This window comes from Marmota monax, unplaced genomic scaffold, assembly GCF_021218885.2.
Source record: "Marmota monax isolate L192 unplaced genomic scaffold, Marmota_monax_Labrador192_F-V1.1 WCK01_AAM20220418_F8-fsc00016, whole genome shotgun sequence".
Classification (NCBI taxonomy): domain Eukaryota; kingdom Metazoa; phylum Chordata; class Mammalia; order Rodentia; family Sciuridae; genus Marmota; species Marmota monax.
In genome coordinates this window covers 1,463,070-1,485,315 of record NW_026695209.1, presented here as the reverse complement: position 1 = coordinate 1,485,315, position 22,246 = coordinate 1,463,070, and the positions used below count along the sequence as shown (strand labels likewise).

General features: G+C 34.1%; 1 long non-coding RNA gene across 3 annotated transcripts in view; it reads right to left on the bottom strand.

Moving 5' to 3' along the window:
- LOC124083707 (uncharacterized) overlaps positions 1-22,246 on the bottom strand; it is a 67,704-nt gene that overhangs the window by 21,448 nt on the left and 24,010 nt on the right. For all 3 annotated transcript variants that reach the window (XR_009225536.1, XR_009225537.1, XR_009225535.1), the window contains one exon: positions 11,331-11,490. This is a non-coding gene — a long non-coding RNA (uncharacterized LOC124083707). The remainder of the gene's footprint in view (positions 1-11,330; positions 11,491-22,246) is intronic.

The window sequence follows — 22,246 nt, the reverse complement described above, 5'->3', positions numbered from 1 at the left end:
TTAAATGATTATTTTACCTATAGATTGAAAGTAATTTTTAAAAATTTCTATCAAGGTCCTTAAATTATACAAAATAGGAACAATTCTGGTGGAAGAAGAGCTTCAGTTTTCAGGAATGTATGAAATAGAATCTGAAAATCCTTGACTATGCAAGATACAGGTGGAACATTCTACAACGTAAGCTCAAGTAAGCAGTGCTGTTAGTCACCAGTATAGACAAATATTTCTATTTATCATGTTTCAGAAGCCAAAGCACACTGTATAAAACCTCCAAACCTGTATCTATGTCACCTCAAAGCCTCCCAGGGAATTATTTTGTGACTCACTTACTCCCACTTCTAAAGAATATTTGCTAAGGTAATGTGGAGATTTGAACTTCGTAGCTTTAACTGAGTTCATCTGAAAGCATCTTATGAAATTATATTGCTAATTTTGCTGAAATAAGTTTTAATTTTTCTTTCTAGTTGTCTTTGGTGATCCAGAACATAGGACGTACTATTGCTCGGGTATGTAGTAGTAGAGGCTTATAAAATCTATATTTTTTATTTGTCCTTTTTAGTTTATGTGACAATAGAATGTATTTTGACATAACATACATACATGGAATATAACTGCTCATTCTTGTGGCTGTACGTGTCAAATTACACTGATCCTGTATTCATATGTGAATATAGGAAAGTTATGGCTGATTCATTTTAGTGTTTTTTTCATTACCATCACCCCTCCCTCTCCACCACACCCTGGTCCAATCCAGTGAACTTCCACTTCTCCCTCGCCTCCTGCCTATTGTGAATCAACATCCACATATCAGATAGAAATTCAGACTTTAACTTTTAAGGATTGGCTTATTTCACTTAGCATGATAGTCATTTACCAGCAAATGCCATAATTTCATTCTTCTTTATGGCTGAGTAATATTACATTGTGTGTACCACATTTTCTTTATCCATTTCTCTACTGAATTGCATTTAGTTTGGTTCCATAGCATAGCTATTGTTACTTGAACTGCTATGAATATTGATGTGGCAGCATCACTGTAGTATGCTGATTTTAAGTCTTGTGGGTATATGCTGAGAAGTGGGATAAATGGGTCAAATGGTGGTTCCATTCTGAGGAATATCCATACTGATTTCCATAGTGGTTGCACCAATTTTTCAATCTCACCAGCAATGTATTAGTGTACCTTTTCCCCATGTCCTCACCAATATTTATTTTTATTATATTCTTGATACTGGAGTGAGACAAATCTCAGTGTAGTTTAATTTGCATTTCTCTAATTGCTAGTGATGTTGAACATTTTTTTATATATTTGTTGACCATTTATATTTCTTCTTCTATGATGTGTATCTTCAGTTCCTTAGCCCATTTTTTTAAATGGGTTGTCTGTTTTTTTGGTGTTAAGGGTTTTTGGTTTTGTTTTTGTTTTTTGTTCTGGGAATTGAACTCAGGGGCACTTAACCACCAAACCACATCCGTAGCAACTTTTTATGTTTTACTTAGAGATAGGGTCTCACTGAGTTGCTCAGAGCCTTGTTAAATTACTGAGGTTGGCTTTGAACTTGAGATCCTTCTGTATCTGCCTCCCAAGTTGTTTGATTTCAGGAGTGCACCACCATGCCTGGCATGGTGTTTAAATTTTTTGAGTTCTTTATATATCCTGGAGGTTAATGCTCTGACGTGCAGTTGGCAAAGTATTTCTCCCATTTTGTAGGCCTTTCGTGTTCTTACTTCTTTTGCTATGAAGAGTGTTAGAGTATGATACCATCCATTTACTGATTCCTGATTTTATTTTTTTCACTTTAGGAATCTTTTTGAGGAATTCAGTTTCTAAGCCAACATGATGAAGATTTGGACCTACTTTTTTTTTTATATTAGGCATGTGTCTCTGATCTAATGCTTAGGTTCTTGAACCACTTTGAGTTGAGTTTTGTGAAGGGTGAGAGACAGAGGTCTAATTTCATTTTTATAGATGGAATTCCTATTACCAGCACCATTTGTTTAATAGCATATCTTTTCTCTAATGTATGTTTATGGTATCTTTATCTAGAATGAGATAACTATATTTATGTGTGTTTGTCTCTGTGTCTTTTATTCTGTACCATTGCTCTTCATTTCTATTTTGTTGCCCATATAATATTGTTTTTGTTACTGTTGCTCTGAAGTATAATTTTAGGTCTTGTATTGTGATGTCTTGTGCTTCACTTTTCTTGCTGAAGATTACCTTGGCTATCATGGTAATGGGCCTCTTCTATTAACAAATGAAGTTCATGACTGCTTTTTCCATTTCTATGAAGAACATCATTGGAATCTTAATAGAAATTGCATTAAATCTATATAGCGCTTTTTGTAGTATGGCCATTTTGACAACAATAATTCTGTCTATCCAAGAACATGGGAAATATTTCCATCTTCTAAAGTCTTCTTTAATTTCTTTCTTTAGTGTTCTGTTATATTCATTGTAGAGGTCTTTTTCGTTTATGTTAGACTAATTCAAAAATATTTTATTTTCTTTTAGGTTATTGTGGATAGAAGAGTTGTCCTGTTTTCTTTTTCAATTGATTCATCACTGATATATAGGAATACAATCAATTTATATGTGTTTATTTTATATCCTTCTACCTTGCTGAATTCATTCATGAGTTCTAGAAGTTTTCTGTTGGAACTTTTGGGGTCTTCTAATTATAGAATCATGTCAACAGCAAATAGGGATAGTGTGAGCAATTATTTTTTTATTTAATTTCTTTCTTCTAATTGCTCTGGCTAGAGGGTTATGTTGAATAGAAGTGGTAAAAGAGGGTATCCCTGTCTTGTAGTTTTTGAAGGAATTCTTTCATTTTGTCTCCATTTAGAAGGATATTTGCCTTGGCTTTAGCATATATTGCTTTTATGACATTGAGTAACATTTCTATTTTATTAGAATATAAATTTTCAAAATAGGTTCTGATTATCATCTGTATTTCAGTAAAGTATCTACTGTGATATTTCCTTTTTCATTATAAATTTTAGCAATTTGTGTTTTCTCTCTCTTTTTATTTGTTAACTTGGCTAAGTCTGTATCAGTTTTATTGCTTTTTTTAAAAGAACCAACTTTTCATTTTGTTGATTTTGGAGATTGTTTCCTTTGTTTCAATTTCATTGATTTCAGCTCTGATTTTAATTATTTACTGTCTTCTGCTTTTAGTGTTGATGTTTTCTTCTTTAGAGAATGTAACATTAGGTTATTTATTTGTAGAATTCTCTTCTTTTAGTGAATGAGTTCAATGCAATGAATTATCCTCAGCACTGCCTTCATAGGGTCCCTGAGATTTTGATATGCTGCATCACTATTCTTATTTACCTCTAGGTATTTTTCAATTTCATCCCTGATTTCCTCTGCCATCATTTTTAATTTAATAGTGTATTATTTAGTCTCCAGGTATTAGAATAGCTTCTATGTTTTATTTTATCATTGATTTCTAATTTTATTACATTAAGATGTGATGGGATACAATGTATAAACTCTATTTTTTGTTGTTGTTGTTTTGAAAAGAGTTGGTTTGTCTCCTAAGATATGATTTATTTTAGAGGAGGATTTGTGTGCTTTGAGAAGAAAGTGTATTAAATCATTGACAAATGAAATATTCCATATGTGTGTCAAGTCTAAATTTTTAATTATATTTTTAGTTCTATAGCTTCTTTATTTACATTTTGTTTGGTGGTTCTATCCAATGGTGAAAGAGGTGTGTTAAAGTCACCCAGTATTATTGTGCTGTGGTCTATTTGACTTTTGAAATTGAGAAAGGTTTGCTTGATACACATAGCTGCTCCATAGTTTGGGGCATAAATATTTATGATTATTATGTCTTGTTGATGCAAATTTCCTATATTATATGAAATATAACACGAAATGTCCTTCTTTGTCCCTTCTAATTAAGTCTAGCTTGAATTCCACTTTATCTGATATGAGGATAGAAACCCTAGCTTGTTTATGAGATCTATATGAATGATATGTTTTTCCCATCCTTTTACCTTCAGTCTGTGAATGTCTTCACCTATGAGGTGAATCTCTTTGAGAAAGCATATTGTTGGGTCTTGTTTTTTAATCCAATCTGCCAGTCTGTGTCTTTTGATTAATGAGTTTAGGCCATTTACATTCACTGTTATTCTTGAAATATGATTTTTATTCCCTTTCATTTTGATTTATTTCTAGTTTTTAATTCAACTTTGTTTCTCCATTGATTCTGTATTCTCTTAGTGTGGTTCTTCCCTTTTCTGGTTTTCACTTTTATTTTTCATTTATTCTTTATGAAATTATTGTACTGAGTATGTTTTCCACTGCAGGCTCTCTAAGCTTGAATTCTTTTAACTTTTGTTTACAATTGAAGGTTTTTACATTATTATCAATTCTGAACCTGAATTTTATTGGGTATAATATTCTTGGCTGGCATTTATTTTCTTTCAGAGCTTTGTATATATTACTCCATGAACTCCTAGCTTTGAGGGTCTGAGTTGGGAGAGTATCTGAGATCTGGATTAGTTTCCCTCTAAATTTTATCTGTCCTTATTCTCTGTTAGCCTTTTAAACTCTATCATTATTCTGTATGTTAGGCATTTTGCTAATAGTGTTCCATGGTGGGTGTCTGCTATAGTTTTGTATATTTGGGGTCTTGTAAGTCTCCTATGTTTGATTTTCTATTTCCTTCTTTAGGCTCAAGAATTTTTCTGATATTGTTTCCTTGAAAAGAATGTGCATTTCTTTCATTTGCATCTCCAAAGTTATTCTTTCCCAATAAATCTTAGATTTAGTCTTTTGGGGGTTATCCTATATTCTTGAAAGTTCTTTGTATGGTCTCTGAACATCTTTCTCTATGATCACTTTTGTTTTCAAGATTATATATATTGTCTTCATTTCCTGAATCTCTGTCTTCCAAGTGATCTGTTCTGTTGGTGACGCTTTGAATTAAATTTTTAATTTAGTTTACTGATTCCTTCATTTTTAGGATTTCTGTTTGTTTGTTTGTTTTTCAGAATCTCTACCTCTTTATTGAAATTATCTTTCCTTTTCTGTATTTTTCTTTCTGATTTTACTCCTTAAACCATCCTTTACTTTGCAGATCAATTTAACTATGTAGTTTCTAAATTTCTTTTCTGAAATTTCTTCCACTGTGTTATCAATGGATTCTGTTATTGGAGTATCTTGGTTTATTTGGGGCAATTTGTTCCCTTGCTTTTTCATATTGTTTGTGTGTCTACCTATCTAGCAGCATGGATCTGAAGCAGTAGTTTCCATGGACAGAATTCTGGATCAGAATATGGCGTAAAAATGTTATAAATTTCATAAAAATGCCAACTGTCTCAGAGGCTATTTCCTCAACATAGGATCAATAACTATCCATCCCATCTTTGCTTCTACCAAAATTTGCTGAAGAGTCAGGTGGGAAATGGGTCAGGTACATTCACTATAGGGAATTGTAAGGAAGAGAGTCCAGAGTAAGCCTGGCTTTCTAGGGCCCTCTCAGTTGGGCTGTGAACCGCCATTGATCTGTATTTCCCAGATTCCCCTTGTGACTCAAAATATAAAATCCAACAGATTATAATAACTAATTAATGTCTAAAAGTTTTTAATCAATTTGCTCCTATTTTTTTTCTAAAATATAAACTTTGAGTTATCTACGACAGCAGTGTGAATAATCAGGAAGTGAAATGAGACATATTAATTCTGAGAGGTTGCAGGTTTTTGGAAAAGAACAACAATTAAAATAGTATGCAAAAAGATGAAAAATTTTTTCCTGTCAAAAAACAATAAAAGAAAGGAATTTCACTAAGATAGAGAAGATAAGGAATGAAAAAAACACTCAAATTAGAAGTCTGGGAGGCAAGCTTCAGAAAGAAGTGGATGGCTTTTAAGTGTACAATTGTTCATTTTACAAATTATGCTCGGAGTGCAGAAAATTTTAAAGTCACCCAGAAGTATCTAGAGCTAATTGAGACAATTTTAATGTTAGGCCTATAATTTTGTATATTGAAGCACAAAGTCCCAGTAAAGATGAGAGGCCTTATAAGACAGTGCATTAAACTAGTGGAGCATTGTTTGACTATAACATGTGTGTTTATCAGGGAGAAAGCGTGGGAATGAAGAAAACAAATGGGAAAGAAGGGCCTACAGGTATAATTTTTAACACACTAAATCAAAATTACTGTTCCTGAATTTCTTCTTCCAGGCATGAAATTTATAATAAATAAAGCTGGCTTACGATCCTTCTATGTCTAGGACCTGGCACATGACAGGTGCCTCCATACATGTTTATGGAAAAAATAATTGGAGGTAAATTAATTCTTGTTATGGGATTTTACTCTCTTGAAGACAGAGGAAATCAGCTTCTCTGGGAATACACTTGGCAGCTAGCTGAGAGTCTATTTGGAACACCTGTTGAAAGGATCATGCTACAAAAAGGTGAAGAAGGATGAGAAGGATATTAAGTTGAAGGGGATGTGGTCAGCGTGTTTGGAAACTTGTTTTATCTACAACTTCAATTTGGAGAGCCCATGGGGAAAAACCAGAAATGTGGAGATAATAAAGAACAGTCAAGGTAGTCACAGTGCTGTGGCCTGTGTATCAGTGACTTGGAAGCTCTGATGGCAGACAACCTGGATGCCTCTGACATTCTAGCTGTCAATAGAGGAAAGTGACATCATGGATTTAAAGAATAGAGAAACTGCAGAGATCAGGATTAAGAGTTCACAAAAACAATCTTGGTAGGATCATAGAAGCAAGAGATGCAATGCATATTAAAAAAGAAATACTCTTCCTGTGATCCTTAATTTTCAAGGAGAAATGTCAGCTCTCAAAATTGTAGGGAAAGATGTGATTATTTCCAGCAGTGTCGCAATGATGTTTTTGAGTAACGAACAGAACAAAGATGGCTTGCTCTTGCCTGGGGTGAGGGACTCAGAGCCAGAATGCTGAAGGGTCATCTACTTGCACAATAGAGTAAATAATGGAATTGGAGAGGAGAGGAAAGTGTGCAGTCCTCAAGAAATGGGAATGCTAGAAGATTGTAGGCTGATGACTCCCAATATTTAGGGAATATATGTTATGATAAAACATAAAAAGCAAGACTGTGGGAGGAAAGAAGAGTTGACTATGATGGCTATGAGTAAATAATCTTGGAATCTCTTCCTTACCTAGGTGGAAGAACAACTGGAGTGGCAGTGAAAATTTAACTATTCCCAGTTGTCTATGAGAGAGAGCAGATAATATAAAATAGAGAAGCTCTTTCTTTTTACTTCTATGATTCCTTAAGCCAGAAAAAAACAACTGTTGGTTTAAAAACAACATAATAAGCCTAGTCCTTTCACAAGACTGTCACTATTTTGCCTATTATTATCAAAATACTTTACTTCTGAGGTTAAAACTCATTAGGTCTCAAGGTTCTTATTTCTTTAATACCATGATTTATAATTATTTTAAAAACTATGACCTGTTTTAGTGTCTGTAAAACTTATTAAGGAATTAAAATATTTTTGAAAAAGGACCACAAATGCCTTAGAATGTCATCCACAGTTTATAGAAAATTATCGGTTCATCTAAAACTTAAGACAACAGCTCCTATATCAAAATGTGGGAATAGATTGGAATTGGAGGTGTGTCCAACACTAAACATGTATCTGTCACGTTCAAAGAAAACATATTAATAAGAAAAAGTAAAAACAGAGTGTCAAACATAAAGACAAAATTATCTCAGCAGAAAATAACACAAAATACAAATAATTATGTTCATATGAGAGCAACTGTTAAAATAGAATGCTTAATTTTTGTTCGTTGGTTGCCTTGCTGAGCTGGGTCAGAGGTAAGCCAAAGGGGCTGAAAGGCAGCTTTTCTTAATTATTAAGGATTATTTGTGCTGCTTGTAAACTGTGGCTTTGCTCCTTTGGCTTTGGCGGGAGCTGTAGCACACTAAATGCAGTGTGACAGCCTTTTCTAGGATTATTTCTGGTCAAATTAGACTACTAACAAAAGAAATTACTCCTTAATTTGCATATAATTGACAGTATATCTAGGCATAGAGTTCTTTGGTTTTATCCTGCTTAGGACTCACTCAGTTTTTGAGTCTGTATCTTTAACTTGCTCCAAAGTTGGGAGATTTTCAGTTTTAATCTCTTCAAATATTTTCAGGTCTCCATTCTTTTTCCTCTCATTCTAGGACTTCAGTGACAGAAACATCAGATACACAATTATTGCCCCAGAACTTTCAGGGTCCATTTTTTTCCCCGATTTTCTCTGTGTTGTTCAGATTGTATAATTTTCACTAATCTTCCCTCAATATTTCTGATTCTGGTTTTCTCTTTTTAATAGGTTAAATTTATTAAATGATAAATTAAAAACAAAAAAAATTGATACCTAGAGGTACCAGCTGATTTTTTCATACGTGTATACATTACATAATGCTTAAATCAACTTATAATCTGTCTTCTCAAACATTTATCATTTCTGTATGATGAAAACATTCAAAATACTTCCTTCTAGATTTCTAAAACATACAATAGATTTTTACTGTCTATATGCATCCTGCTTTGTAATATCACTCTAGAACTTATTGCTTATATGTAGTTATAAATTAGTACCTGTTATAATTTGGATATGAGGTATCCTCTAAAACTCCTGTGTTCATGTAGGAATGTTCAGAGGTGAAGATGATTGGATTGTGAGAGCCATAACCTAATCAGTCCATCCTAGTTTGGATGGACAGAATGTAACTATAGGCATGTGGGTTAATGGGGGTATGCTCTGGAAGGGTTCATCTTCTCGGTGACCCCTTTCCCATCCCTCACTCTCCTTCCTCTCCACCAAGAGCTGAGATTTCCTCTGCCACATCCTTGTACCTTGATATTCTGCCTTATCTCAGGCTCAGAGCAACGGAGTTAGCTGTCTGGGTACTGAGAAATCTGGAACAATTTGCCCCCAAATAACTTTTCCTCCTCTAAGTTGTTCTTGTCAGGTATTTTGCTCACAGCAATGCAAAGCTGATGAACACAGTACCTATTGAAAACATCTCCCTGTCAATCCCTTCTACCCTATTATCACAAGCCTCTGGTAGTCACCTTTCTGCTCTATATTCCTATGAGATCAACCTTTCATGTATTTCACAGATGAGTGACATCATGAGACATTTGCCTTCTATGCCTGGCATACTTAACATAATGATCTCTATTTCCATCAATGTTGTCACAAATGACAGGGTTTTATTTTTTTCCTACCTGAGTAATATCCCATTCTGTCTATGTACCACATTTTCTCTAAACATTCATTAGCTGATGGACACTCAGGTTATTTTAATTTCTTGTTTATTTTGAATAGTGCTTCAGTAAACATGGGAGTACAGATGGATTTTCACATGCAAAGAAATGATACTAAAACCTTATCATTTACTATTACAAATATCAAATCAAAATGGGCTAAGGACTTAAATGTAAGAGCTGAAACTATAAAACTACTGGAAGAAAACAAGGAAAGTACTTCAGGATCCTGGAATTGGCAAAGATTTTGGAGGTGACTCCAAAAGTACAGGAAACAAAAGCAGAACTGCAAAAATAGGATTGCATCAAATGTGTTAGCTATTTTTGCTGCTGTGATAAAAAGACCTGACAAAAATAATTTTAAGGAGGATAAGTTTATTTGGGGGCTCACAGTTTTAGAAGTCTCAGTGCATACATAGACAGCTAGCTCCCTTCCTTGGGACTAGAGGTGAGGCAGAACATCATGGTGGAGGGAAGTGGCTCTCATGATGATAAGAAAACAGAGAGATCAAGCTCAGCTGACCAGATATTGACCCCAAAGGCACGCCCCCAATGCCCCACCTCTTCCAGTCACACCCTACCAGCTTGCAGTGACCACTCAGTTAATCCCTGTCATGGGATTAATTCACTTACTGAGTTAATGTTTTCATAACTGAGTTAATGTTTTCGTAACTCAATCACTTAACCTCTAAGCCTTAATGTATTGTCTCACACATAAGCTTTTGGGGGACACCTTACATCCAAACCATAACACCAAACTAAAAACTTTCTGCATAATAAAGGAAACAGTCAACAGAGTGCAGAGACAGCCTATGGAATGGGAGGAGATATTTGTAAATTATATATCTGGCAAAGTGTTAATAGTCAAAATATGTATTTTTACATAAAAATATCCTCAAGATATTGATAGCAAAAAAATAAATAACACAATTAAAACCTACATAGACAATTTTCAAAAGACACACAAATGGCTAACAGGCATATGAGAAATGCTTAGCATAACTAATCCTCAGAGAAATGCAAAGGGAAACTACAGTGGGGCCTTCTCTTATTCCAGTAGCAATGGTTATCATGAAAAAAGACAAAAATATAATCAATGTTGTGAAGAATGTGGGGAAAGTGTATCTCTTGTACACTGTTGGTGGGAAAGTAAATTAGTACATCTGTGAAGAAAACAGTATGGCGATTTCTCTAAGGGAACATACTTACATTATGAGAGCAGAACCTTCATTATGGAATTAGTGCCCTTAAGGGGGAGCTGAAGATGTCAGAGTTCTTTCTTTCTACAAGACAAGATGGTGAGGAAGCAGGAGTCTACAACCCAGAACAAGCCCTCACCAGAAATCGGCCATGTTGCTGCTTTCCATCTCAGACTCCAGCATCCAGTACCATGAAAAACCAGTTTCTATTATTTCTGAACCACTCAGTCCTGGCATTCTGTTACAGTAGCCCCATCTAAGACAGCAACGAAGGCAGAAAATGACAATTCTGTACTAGATGCTCACAAAGGATTGAATTAGTGATGAAAAAATGTGCCAAACATTGTTAACTGTCTCTAAATATCCATATTCTACTTTATCCACAGCAATAGAAATTTCATCTCTACACACAGATACTTTGAATAGAAAACACAGTCCAAATATTTCCACCTGGGCATGGCTATGCAACTAACTCTTTAAAGTACTGGGATATGGGTAAAAGCCATACATCTGCCTTTTTCTTTTGAGAGAGAGAGAGAGAGAGAGAGAGAGAGAGAGAGAGAATTTTTTTAATATTTATTTTTTAGTTTTCGGTGGACACAACATCTTTATTTTTATGTGGTGCTGAGGATCGAACCCAGCGCCTGCGCTATCGCTTGAGCTATATTTCCAGCCCACATCTGCCTTTATGTGAAGTACTCTTAGAGAAAAAGTAGCCACCCTCTTCTCACATGTCCATTTTTTTTTTTTTTTGGTACTGGGTATTGAACTCAGGGGTACTCAACCACTGAGTCACATCCCCAGCCCTATTTTATTGTACTTCATTTAGAGACAGGGTCTCCCTGAGTTGCTTACCACCTCACTTTTGCAGAGGCTGGCTTTGAACTTGTGATCCTCCTGTCTCAGCCTCCTGAGACGCTGGGATTACAGGTGTACATCACCTTGCCTGGTTCGGTTCACATGTCCATCTTGAAGCCAGAAAGGAAGTACTGTATCCAAGGAGGTAACAGGGTCACTAGAGAGAAGAATAGAGAAAAGGGTCTCCATTAGACATTCCAGATTGAAGCCATCTTAGCTGCTTGGCATTTTATAAAAGAGAGAAAAATAAACTTCTATTTTGTTAACTCATGTTTGAGATCCTTCTCATACTCAAACTCATGTCCTGCTGAATGCAGAAAGGAAGACAGCATGGTGAGGTTTCACGTTCTTATAGCTCCAGCCTGACCTGTTTATATGGTAGTAATTGCAAAATCACTAGCTGGCTGAATCATTCCCAGCACAGCCAGGAGGCAATAATGGACAGTGTTTTCCAATTGTACGGAAACCACACGCCTCACTAGCACTTTTTTTTTTTGCTTTTCAAGTAATTAATGAGTGTATCTATCTACATGATTTGATCCAAAGTGCACTTCAGGTGTGATTTGAATAGTCAAAAATTTGAAATTTGTCATTTTCTTCTTCCTTTGATGATCTTTTAATGGAACTCTAATAGCTTGCAACATGGCTAAATGTGATTGAACTGGTAAAATGGACAATCTATTTCTAAACTTGATGAGTGGCAAACGAGCTAAGTGATTAATATGCTCAGAACAGCTATTTCAAGCCTAATGTTTATATTAATAAAGAACTCTCTAAGTATAGACCACAATCTACCATGGATCCTTAAATATTATTGAATGAATAAATAGATCAGTTCATCACTAAATGTATTTTGTAACAAATAAATGGAACAATTATATTTAATGGTTCACAGGTGGAACACCACTTGAAATTACACATGACCTTGACATGTGAGATATCTTCTTATGGTAAAGAGAATGTAATTGGTTCAAAACTGATGCAATATCCTGAAGATTAATGCTTCATCTGAGGTGTATGAATATGCTAATTTTAAGATGATAAAGATGGTAAGATGATTACTCATTTTAAGATGTTCATAAAATAAACACTAAATTTGCATTTTTGACTATTAAGTATTTTAATGTCATGATAAGGCTTCAATCCATTTGATTTTTAACTATGACCATAAAAATTTAACATGATAGATGCATATTGGAAGGAATTATTTATCTCCAGAGGGATCACATGAAAATCGAGTCTTAACATAATATAGAATTATTTCTCAATTTTCTCAAAGTATATAAGCACACTTATTATGTTTCAAAATAATACTTGATAATGAAAATATACATTTGTTATATGGTTCTGTGGCTAGAAATTACCTCAAATCTTCATGTCATAAAACAATATTCTCTTTATTTATTCACATTTTCAAAGATCAGAAATTCAGAAAAGTGGGCAGTCTGGGTCGTGTGGCATTAATGTCATTCACTCCCTCCCTTCACTCTGCTATAAGATAACATGAATTTCATCCCCATGTCTGACACCAGTATCCTTCATGTGTTTTATTCCTCTCCACCTGGGAAGATTGGGGCTTCCTCACAAGACAGTGGTTGTATGGAAGTCTTACTTCCAAGAGCTGGCTTCCAAGAGGGAGCACACCAACAGAATTCTTTAGTCTCACCTTGGGAAGTGCACCATTTTGTTTCTGCTGCACCCTATCCATCAGACTCAGTCATAGCAACTGTTCAGATTCAACTAGAAGGGAAAGTTATCCCTCCTCTCAGTGAAGTGTCCATCTTTAACCCATTATGATGACAAAAATATAAAGAAGTTACATATGTTCATAAAATATAAAATAGAGTAAAAACTTTTAATCTTAAATTCCCATTTAAATTTCAAGGCTACTTTTAAAGTTTTCCAGGAACAATGTAAAAATGTCAGGATGTTGCAGTAGAATTCTAAGATAATACTATGAAAATATAGTTTAATAACATTCCTACAAAAATGTCTTTAAAAGCAGCAGTAGCAAGGAAATTTATTGAACTAAGAGAAAAAATAAGTCTTAAAATAGGTGGTCTATTGTCTTCATTCATGCAATTATTTCTTCATTTGTTCATTCATCCAACAAATATTTCTTGGTGTTCTGTCATGAGCCAAAGAATTTTGTTCAGCAAAGAGGCTGTAACAATGAGGAGAGAAGCATTGTTTTATTTTCTTCAAGCTGCTTACAACTTAATATTGCAAATTATTCACACTCTAAAGATCATTCAACTGAAGTTTTGATAATGGAAAACAATAGGCTTTGTAAAATTTGTAAATAAGGAATTTTATGTGAAAAAGATTGATATACATAAAACAATCAAATACAAATTCATGAATGCATTCAATTACTCAGTCAAATAAGCATAATTTAAAGTTTTGTTTTGTACCCAGTTCATTCTAAATCTTTAGGCCAATGCATAAACCATGTTTTAACAAAAACAGATGCTTCTCAGCACACAGGATGGTGACATCTGCTCTGTAGCTCCACATGGGAATGTCTTCTCATTGCTTACCAGCTCATCCCCAGTTCCAAGAAAACATGAGCCTCTTAAAACAAAGTTGAAAACCTAGTGGCTTGCTAGTCAGCTGGCAGTGTTTCTGCATTTTTAAGCAGGCTTGGATTTGGAGGGGGGAGGCTTAGTGTTCACTCTGTTACTGACCTCACTGAGCCAAGTTCAGAGTGGTGTGAGTTATCAAATCTGACAGCCTTTTGGCAAATCTTTGAAGGCTCTCAGGCCAGGCTCCCTTCCAAGCTCAGCTGGGATCAATTAGGATAAATAATAGTTCTTGCAATAGCTAGTTCCTACCATGCTTTTTTAAAAGAATTTAGTGTGCAATAATGCAATTTATGGATTACCTGTACCACACTATCCATTCAAAAGAAAACAAAACCAAATTGAAAAGGTTAGAATGTCTTGAGAGTTGCAAGTAATACAGCAGGGCAAAAAGTACCAGAGAGGCATTTTGAAGATTTCTTACTGTTTCTTTAATTTACCTAAAACATAATCAAGCATATATTCAGAAATATAATATTTCCCCAAACTTGGATTCCACACACCAAAATCAATATTTTGAAGTTCTGGTTAAAACATACTACACACACACACACACACACACACACACACACACACACACACATATGCACACATCCAAAGACTTTCTAATGTCCTCAGCAGCAAAAACAGTTAGCTAGCATGTGATGCAGATTTTCAATTTTAGGACAAAGATTGAACTCAAGCACAGGTTACTGGTCAATAAAAACGGAAGCTACTCAATGGAAGCCTGTGATCAACAGCAATGCATAATTATTTTCCACAGCAAGAGTAAGGCTGCATTTAACAATGTTAATTTTCTGGCTTCATGTGAACTAAGCTTTGCTTTTATTGGGTGTTTCTTTTTATATTGCCTGAGGGTAAGGAACTGCAACTATCTCATGGCTGAACTTCAAAACTTGAATGTTTGCAAGAATTTTCTTGTTTGACCTTATTGGTTGCTACCGGAATCATTAAACTAGCATGGCACCTCTTTAATGATAGTTTACATTTGACATTCTTCTCTCATATTTTTAACAAGAAATATTTATTGTTAATAAGAGTGTCTGGAGTTTTGTTTCTTTTTTTTTCATTCAGTGATTAAAAAGTTATTTGAAGTCTTGTATATGTAAAATTTTGCATGTATAATGAGAAGTAAGTTATGTGGGCTTTTTTCAGGCAGATTTTATCCATTATATGAATATATTTATTGACTTATAGGCAAGCATACATGAAGATTGTGGAGAAAATAGTTTAATAATGGTTACAAATATTCCAACTGTCCCTTGAATGCAATTGACTGTCATTCATGTTCTCCAGGGCGCTCTTCCATAATGTCCCTGTGAACTGCTAAGACTACAGTACTACTTAGACATGCTCTCTGCTCTCCCAGAGATTACCACTAATCCTAGTGGAATTGTGTGCTCTTTCCAGTTAAACCTCTGAATTTATGAAGTAATTGGAGCTGAAGTTGAATTTTTAAAAACTACTAGTGTATATTATTTTGATGAGTATTTAAAACAGGGCCTTTTGTTGGAGACAGCTAAAAATGAGCATGATGTATGGGTTGATTAAATAATGCATAGAGTGTGTTTCATTATTTTTCAGCACAAAGAATCAGAACATGGTTTGGGGAGCATGCATGTTTACACTCTTCAGGATGTGAATTATTGAAGACATAGTACCACATTATATGTTCAAATTATTTTGCAGATCTTTTTTTTTTTCCAATACTGACTTATGGGAAAATATACTGCCAAAAATTAAGCAAAATACACTGCCAAATTAGAGTAACAGAAAAGATCAATGGAAGTTGAGATTGCATTCTGCTGGATTTAACAATATCTATAGAGTCTTAAAATGTGCTAGCATGGTTTGAAATGCAGGAGACATGGTTGCAATGCTTAGTTTCTAGTCATAAGGGATTAAGAAACTTGAGGAGAGCTCAATAGAAAATAACAAATGATACTACAAGATGGCTAAGCTTACAGAGTGAGTGGTCCTTACCAACACTTGCCAAAAGGCAGAGCTGATTCTAAATTGACTTCCTCAGAGATAATTTTTTTGAGGAATTATGAGTTGTATGTGCCACTATTTATTTTATACATATCTAGGGAAGGATTGAGAAGGTACAATAAGTGGAGGCTGAGAAGTCAAAGGAGGTGAACTGGGGCTAAGAGGTGGAGAGCAGAATAAAGTCTCAGGAGAACTCACTCACAATAAGATAATTGATTTTTTATCAAGAAATGAATTTAGTTACAACATTTTGTAGGAGATTTTAGTTCTATGAATATGCTAGCTTTGATTATATTAGCTTATTAATCTATACAATTTTTTATGTTTATTTCAATAGAAATCAAATTTCCAACTAGGGATAATTTATTTGGGGGCTCGCTGTGTGCATTTTACACACATTTGCTAAAGACAAACATTTTTCATAAACCTATCTGTAGTACAAGATTAGGTCCAAAGTTTTGCTTTAGAAGTGTTTGCTTGTATGTTTTTGTTATTTTTGTTTTGTTTTGGGGAGGTATTTCAGTTTTTATAAATACAGTGTTATTTTTTAAATTAAGCATGGTTTTCTTATTCATATTGGTATCCATTTATATTAACTCTTTGGACAATTTAAAATTATTTTCCTAGTTTTTCTTTTTTATTTCTTTCTTTCCTTTTGCGTGTGTTTGTGTTGAGGGGGTGCTGGGGATGAAACCAAGGGACATATTGCATATTTCACAAGTACTTTAACACTGCATTTTATCCTCAGCCCTTTTATTTTTATTTGGGGCTTAGTATTTTTCAATTTACCTTGATTTTTGTATATAAATGTCACTAATTTGACATTTGTTTTAAATATTTTTCTACTTTTTTTAACATTAGAGTTTTACTACTAAATGTTAATGTGTAAAATTGTTAAGCATATAAATCCACACTTACAGTTTTGATAATTTAATTTACTTCAAAATACTTCAGAAAAAGCAAAGGGGTGTGCTTAAGTAGGAAATGTAACTGTGACCTACAAAACCTACTGTTGTTCTGTCACATGGGCAGGGTGCTATCTGGAGTCACATCATAGAAATCACTAAGAAATGCACTTCAGAGTCTAGCTAAATGCACACAAACAAGTTGCTTCCCAAAATCCTGGATCCTCAGGGAACCAACCTTCCAGAATTTGTGCAGTCTCTACCCATCGAAAATGGTTAGCCAATTCTGAACCTAAATTTTAAGAGTGCCTGTTGTCTTGCAGTGGGGAGATCTGGGTAACCCAAGCCACCATGAAGGTTGTCCAATTACACCACTGGAGAGAGACACAATTGATGTAACATTCCAGTTGAGCCAGTCATAACTGTCAATTTGTGGATGCAACTTCATGGAAACCCAAGTGAAACCAAGCAAAGAATCATATGAAGAGTTGACTTCATTGTAAGGTTGGAATGTCCCCTGCAAAACTTATACCAAAATTTAATCTCCATGGTTATAACATGAGGTAGGGTCTTTAACAGGTGATATGTTCACAAAAGCTCTGCCCTCATGAATGGATCGACGAGTTCTTGATAAAAGGGATGGGATCTTCTCCATTCTCTTCCTCTAGTGTGTGTGCTTCCTTGCTCTTCCACTATGCAATGATGAAGCAAGAGAAATCTCACAAAATATGGCCCCTCAGTTTTGGACTTTCTGGCCTCTAGGATCATAAGTCAAAAAAACTTCTATTATTAATAATTTACCCAGTCTCTGTTCTGTTACAGTAGTATAAGAGTGCTAAAATGCTTTGCAGTTAAGAAACAAGTTAAAATAAAAATCTCATTTGAAGAAAACAAATTGTTTGTGGAAATGGAATGCATTGATAGCAAATAAGAATAGAAGAAAATGTCCTCAATCTTAAATTTTATTTACAGGAAAAGCAACAAACAAAATTCACACACACACACAAAAAAAAAAAAAAAAAAAAAAACCTTTATGCTTAACACACTTAATGGTAAATGACTCAACACATTCTACTGAAAACAGGAACAATCCAATGATGTACATTTTTGTCATTTTTATTCAGGATTGCCTCTGGCCAATAGAATAAATAATGTAAGAAAAAACAAATAAAAGCAATTTGTATTTGTTTATAAATGGAAAAATCATGTGTGTAGAAAATCTTAAATAATCTTCAAATATCTTCTACAACTCATAAATAAATTTAGCAATAGTACAGGGTGTATGGTAAACATAAAAGTTTTATTTATTTCAATATAAAAATCAAACTGAAAAATATGTTCATTACAATCATACTACACTAAACTGAATACTGTTCCCCAAATCCATGTCTACTTAGAACTTATACATACAATCTCACTTGGAAATAGGGTCTTCGAAGATAAAACCAAGATTTGACCATATTAGATTAGGTTATTCCCTTAAGACAATGATTGGTCTCCTTTACAAAACAAGAGAAATCTGGTCACAACCTAGATACATTTGACATAGGAAGGGAAGAATGGCATATTAAGACAGAGGTTGAGATTTGAGGGATGCATTAACAAGCCAAGGAACACCACAGGGACTGCGCTGGCTAGAAGCTTGGAGCAAGGCATGGAACAGACTTCTCTTGAGAGCCTCAGAGCCCTGCCAGCACCTTGACCCTTCAGAACTGTTGATATAAAGACTCAATTAAATTCTAGTGAAAAAAAAGAAAACTCAGAATAATTTTTGAAGAATTCAACCAGGTGATTCTCAAATATATACGAAGGTCTGCCAATAGCCAAAGCAATTAGAAGAAGAAAAAAAAAAAACTTTTGAGGATTTATAGGACCTGAGGTCAAGATTTTTTTTCTTTCTTTCTTTTTAATGAAACTGCAATAAAACAGTGCAGGAAATCATGCAGATAAAGATCGAAGAGAATATACCCAAATATTCATATTGGTGTCAGTTGTTTTCCAAAAACATCCAAAAACATTTAATGGAAGGAGAAAATTATCTACAAGAAAGAGTGCTAGAACAACTGAATATGTATTTATATATTTTTTATAAAATAAATATGTAGTTACATATAAAACATATGTAATGATATATCTAATCAACATATAGAAATATATATTATATCAGGCTTATGTAATTTCCATATATGTAATGAGTGTCTGCCGCAGTCCCGCTGGCTGAAGCAAAATAACCGGGGGGTGACGAATAACTTGTGTATGTTGATACAGCAGGAGTAGGAGCCGTTTATTGTAGGACCGGAGGGATACATACCACACAGCTTATCTTAATTAACATAAACTTGATACAGCAGTCAACCAATAAGAAATCTCCACACATAATGGCTCGCTGGGGTTACTTCACAAACCACTCCCTCTGGCATTTTGCCAGGCGCCATCCAGACTTGTTTACAGACTCTAACATTTGCCAGGCGCCATCCTGACTTGTTTATAGACTCCAACAAGTGTCTATTTTTACCTCACTCAAAGTACATACTCAAATGAACTCAAATCAGATTATAGGTTTAATATGTATACTGTAATGTAAAATTTTGAAAACAAAATGTTAAGACAAATTTGCTATGCCTTAATGTAAGCACTATACTAATACAAGAAAAACTTCTATACCATGGAAGAAAAATTAATGGCTTGAATTTATATAAACATTTGTATTCAGAATTAACAAAAAATTCACATAATCCAATAATGAGAAGATAAATGAGGAAGTTCAGAAATCAGGCACAAACTTTGAATGGGTATCATACAAAAGAAAATATGAACTGGCAAATAAGGTGGAGATGTTCAAAATCATCACTTGTCAAGGAAACAAATAGAACTGCAGTGAGATACACAAATACTAAAGTATCTAAAAATGAAAAGTCCAGCAAAATCAAGTGATAGAATAAGAACAAAAGCAATTCTCATACACTGCTGGTAGCATGCTAAACAGAACCATGACTTTGCAAAAGAACTTGTAATATAATTATGCATATCAATTGAACATAAAAAGAAATGGATTCTCAAAGTGACAAAGAAAAATCTCAAAAGTATCATGCTGAGTAACACACAAAGATGTACATATAATATGACTGCATTTAAATGACACAATGAAGGCAAAAAACAATGGAAAGCTGTGGAAATAAAGATCCATGACTTCCAGAGTCCAGGAATGGGGACGATCAACTGCAAAAGACAACCCTTTGGAAGATAAATTTTTGATTTATTGACTGTGATGGTTACACTGATGTGTACATTTAACAAAACTCATAAAAATGCACTCTAATGTGGTCATTTATTGAGGGTTATACTTCAAAAAGGTTGTTTTCCTTTAAAATTCCACAAAATGTACTACATGCAAACAGAATGGCTATATTTTTCAAAATATTGACCATATGTGAATCAATCATAAGTCCTTTTCCTTTCTATTGGAAAGAATGTGTAGCAATGCATCATTTTATACATTCCTATTGAAAGTATAAAATATTATAGCTATTTTGGAAAATAGGTTTCCAACTTTCTATAAAATTAAAAACACCTAAACTATATGAGTTCATACTATCATTCTAAAGTGTTTAATTAAGAGAAATAAAAATGTATCTATTAAAAGGCTTGTACAAAAATGTTTATAGCATCTGTATTTATTACATCCCAAAACTGGAAAAGCCCAATGTCTAATAACAGCTGAATAAGAAAATTAGAGCATATTCATATGACGGAATATTTCTTAACAGAAAAAGAAAAGGGGTGCTGATGTATGTATCTGTTGCATAAATGTATCATAAATATTATGCTGATGTGGGAGGCTGACACAGGAGGATCACAAGTTCAAAGCCAGCCTCAGCAATGATAAGGCGCTGTCTCTAATAAAAAATACAAAATTGGGCTGGGGATGTGGCTCAGTGGTTGAATACCCCTGAGTTTAATCCCTAGTACCAAAAAAAATTATGCTGAACAAAAGAGCAAAATGGAAAAGAAGAAAAATCTAATTCCATGTATATATAATTCTATAACAGAAAAATCTTTAGCAATAAAAATCACATCAAATCCACACAAAAACATGCACAGGAATACTCAATTTTATTTCTAATTTCCAAAATTCAGAAGCAGTCAAAATGTACTATAGTGGGTGAATGACTAAAGAAATTGTTCCACATCCAAACAAAGAAATATTTTTCAACATTACGGTGGAATGAGTTATCAATCCTGAAAATACATAGAAGAAACTTAAATGCATATTGCCAAGTGGAACAACTCAATCTGAAGATTATGTATTATAAAATTCTAAATATTTGGCATTCTTGCATTCTATACAGCAAAACTATGAAAATATTTTTTAAAAAAGAAGAAAAAAAAAAAAACAAGATAGTCAGGGATTGTCCAGGGGGAGCAGATGATGGAGTGGAGCACAGAGGATTTTTAGGGCATGAAACCTACTCTCTATACTATAATGGTGGATTCATTCATGTCAAGACTTACATAATGTACAACACCAAGAGTGAACCCTAATGTAAACTGTGGATTTGGGGTCCTAATGATGTGTCTAGGTAGGTTTTTCCATTAGAACAAATATAACAGTGGTTAGAGACACTGACAACTGGGGAGGCTATTTGTGTTGGGGGGACAGGAGATATTTGTAAAATTTCTTATGCTCAATTTTGCTGTGAACATATAATTTCTACAAACAAACAAATGTCTAGTTAGCATGAAAAAAAAATCTTATCAAGGTTGTCTGATTCAGGCATTGGTCGTTTCAACAAAGAACCATGAACGAACTGTTTAAGAATTTGAAAATATTTTACAACCTGATTGGAGTAGTGGTTACATGAGTATATTTATTTTCCAAAATTCATGCAAATGCATACTCAAAGTAGATGAATTTTAGTGTATGTAAATTATATCCCAAATGAACTTGATTAGGAATAATTTTTAAAATGATATTTCATCAGGGGGTCATTAGGTAGAGAAAATGTACATGTAAATATATTAAGAACATGAAGAAAACAAGTTCTTTGTGGCAAACTGTTTGTATTCACAGACACAATTAATATGCTCCTTATGCATGTTCTTTGGACTCTTAGCCTTGCAGTGCTTCTCCTGTTTAATTTTGAGTTTGGTCATGTGACTTTCTTTATCCGATGTTTAAGCAGTCACTGTGATTGATGCTAGCTCAAGTTTCTGGAGCATGAGGACATTTCTGCCCTGGCATTTTTATTTGGCTGGACTTACTCTTGTAGGTCTGCATTATACAAGAAAACTTCTTTACACCCGAATACTGGATGGAGGGGAGAAAAACATAACACAGTTATCTTTTCTTAGTCATTCTGGATAATAGCCAGATAACCCCTGTCATGTGAGAAGATGAAATTGATTCTTCTAGCAAATCCCAGCTTAAATGTTG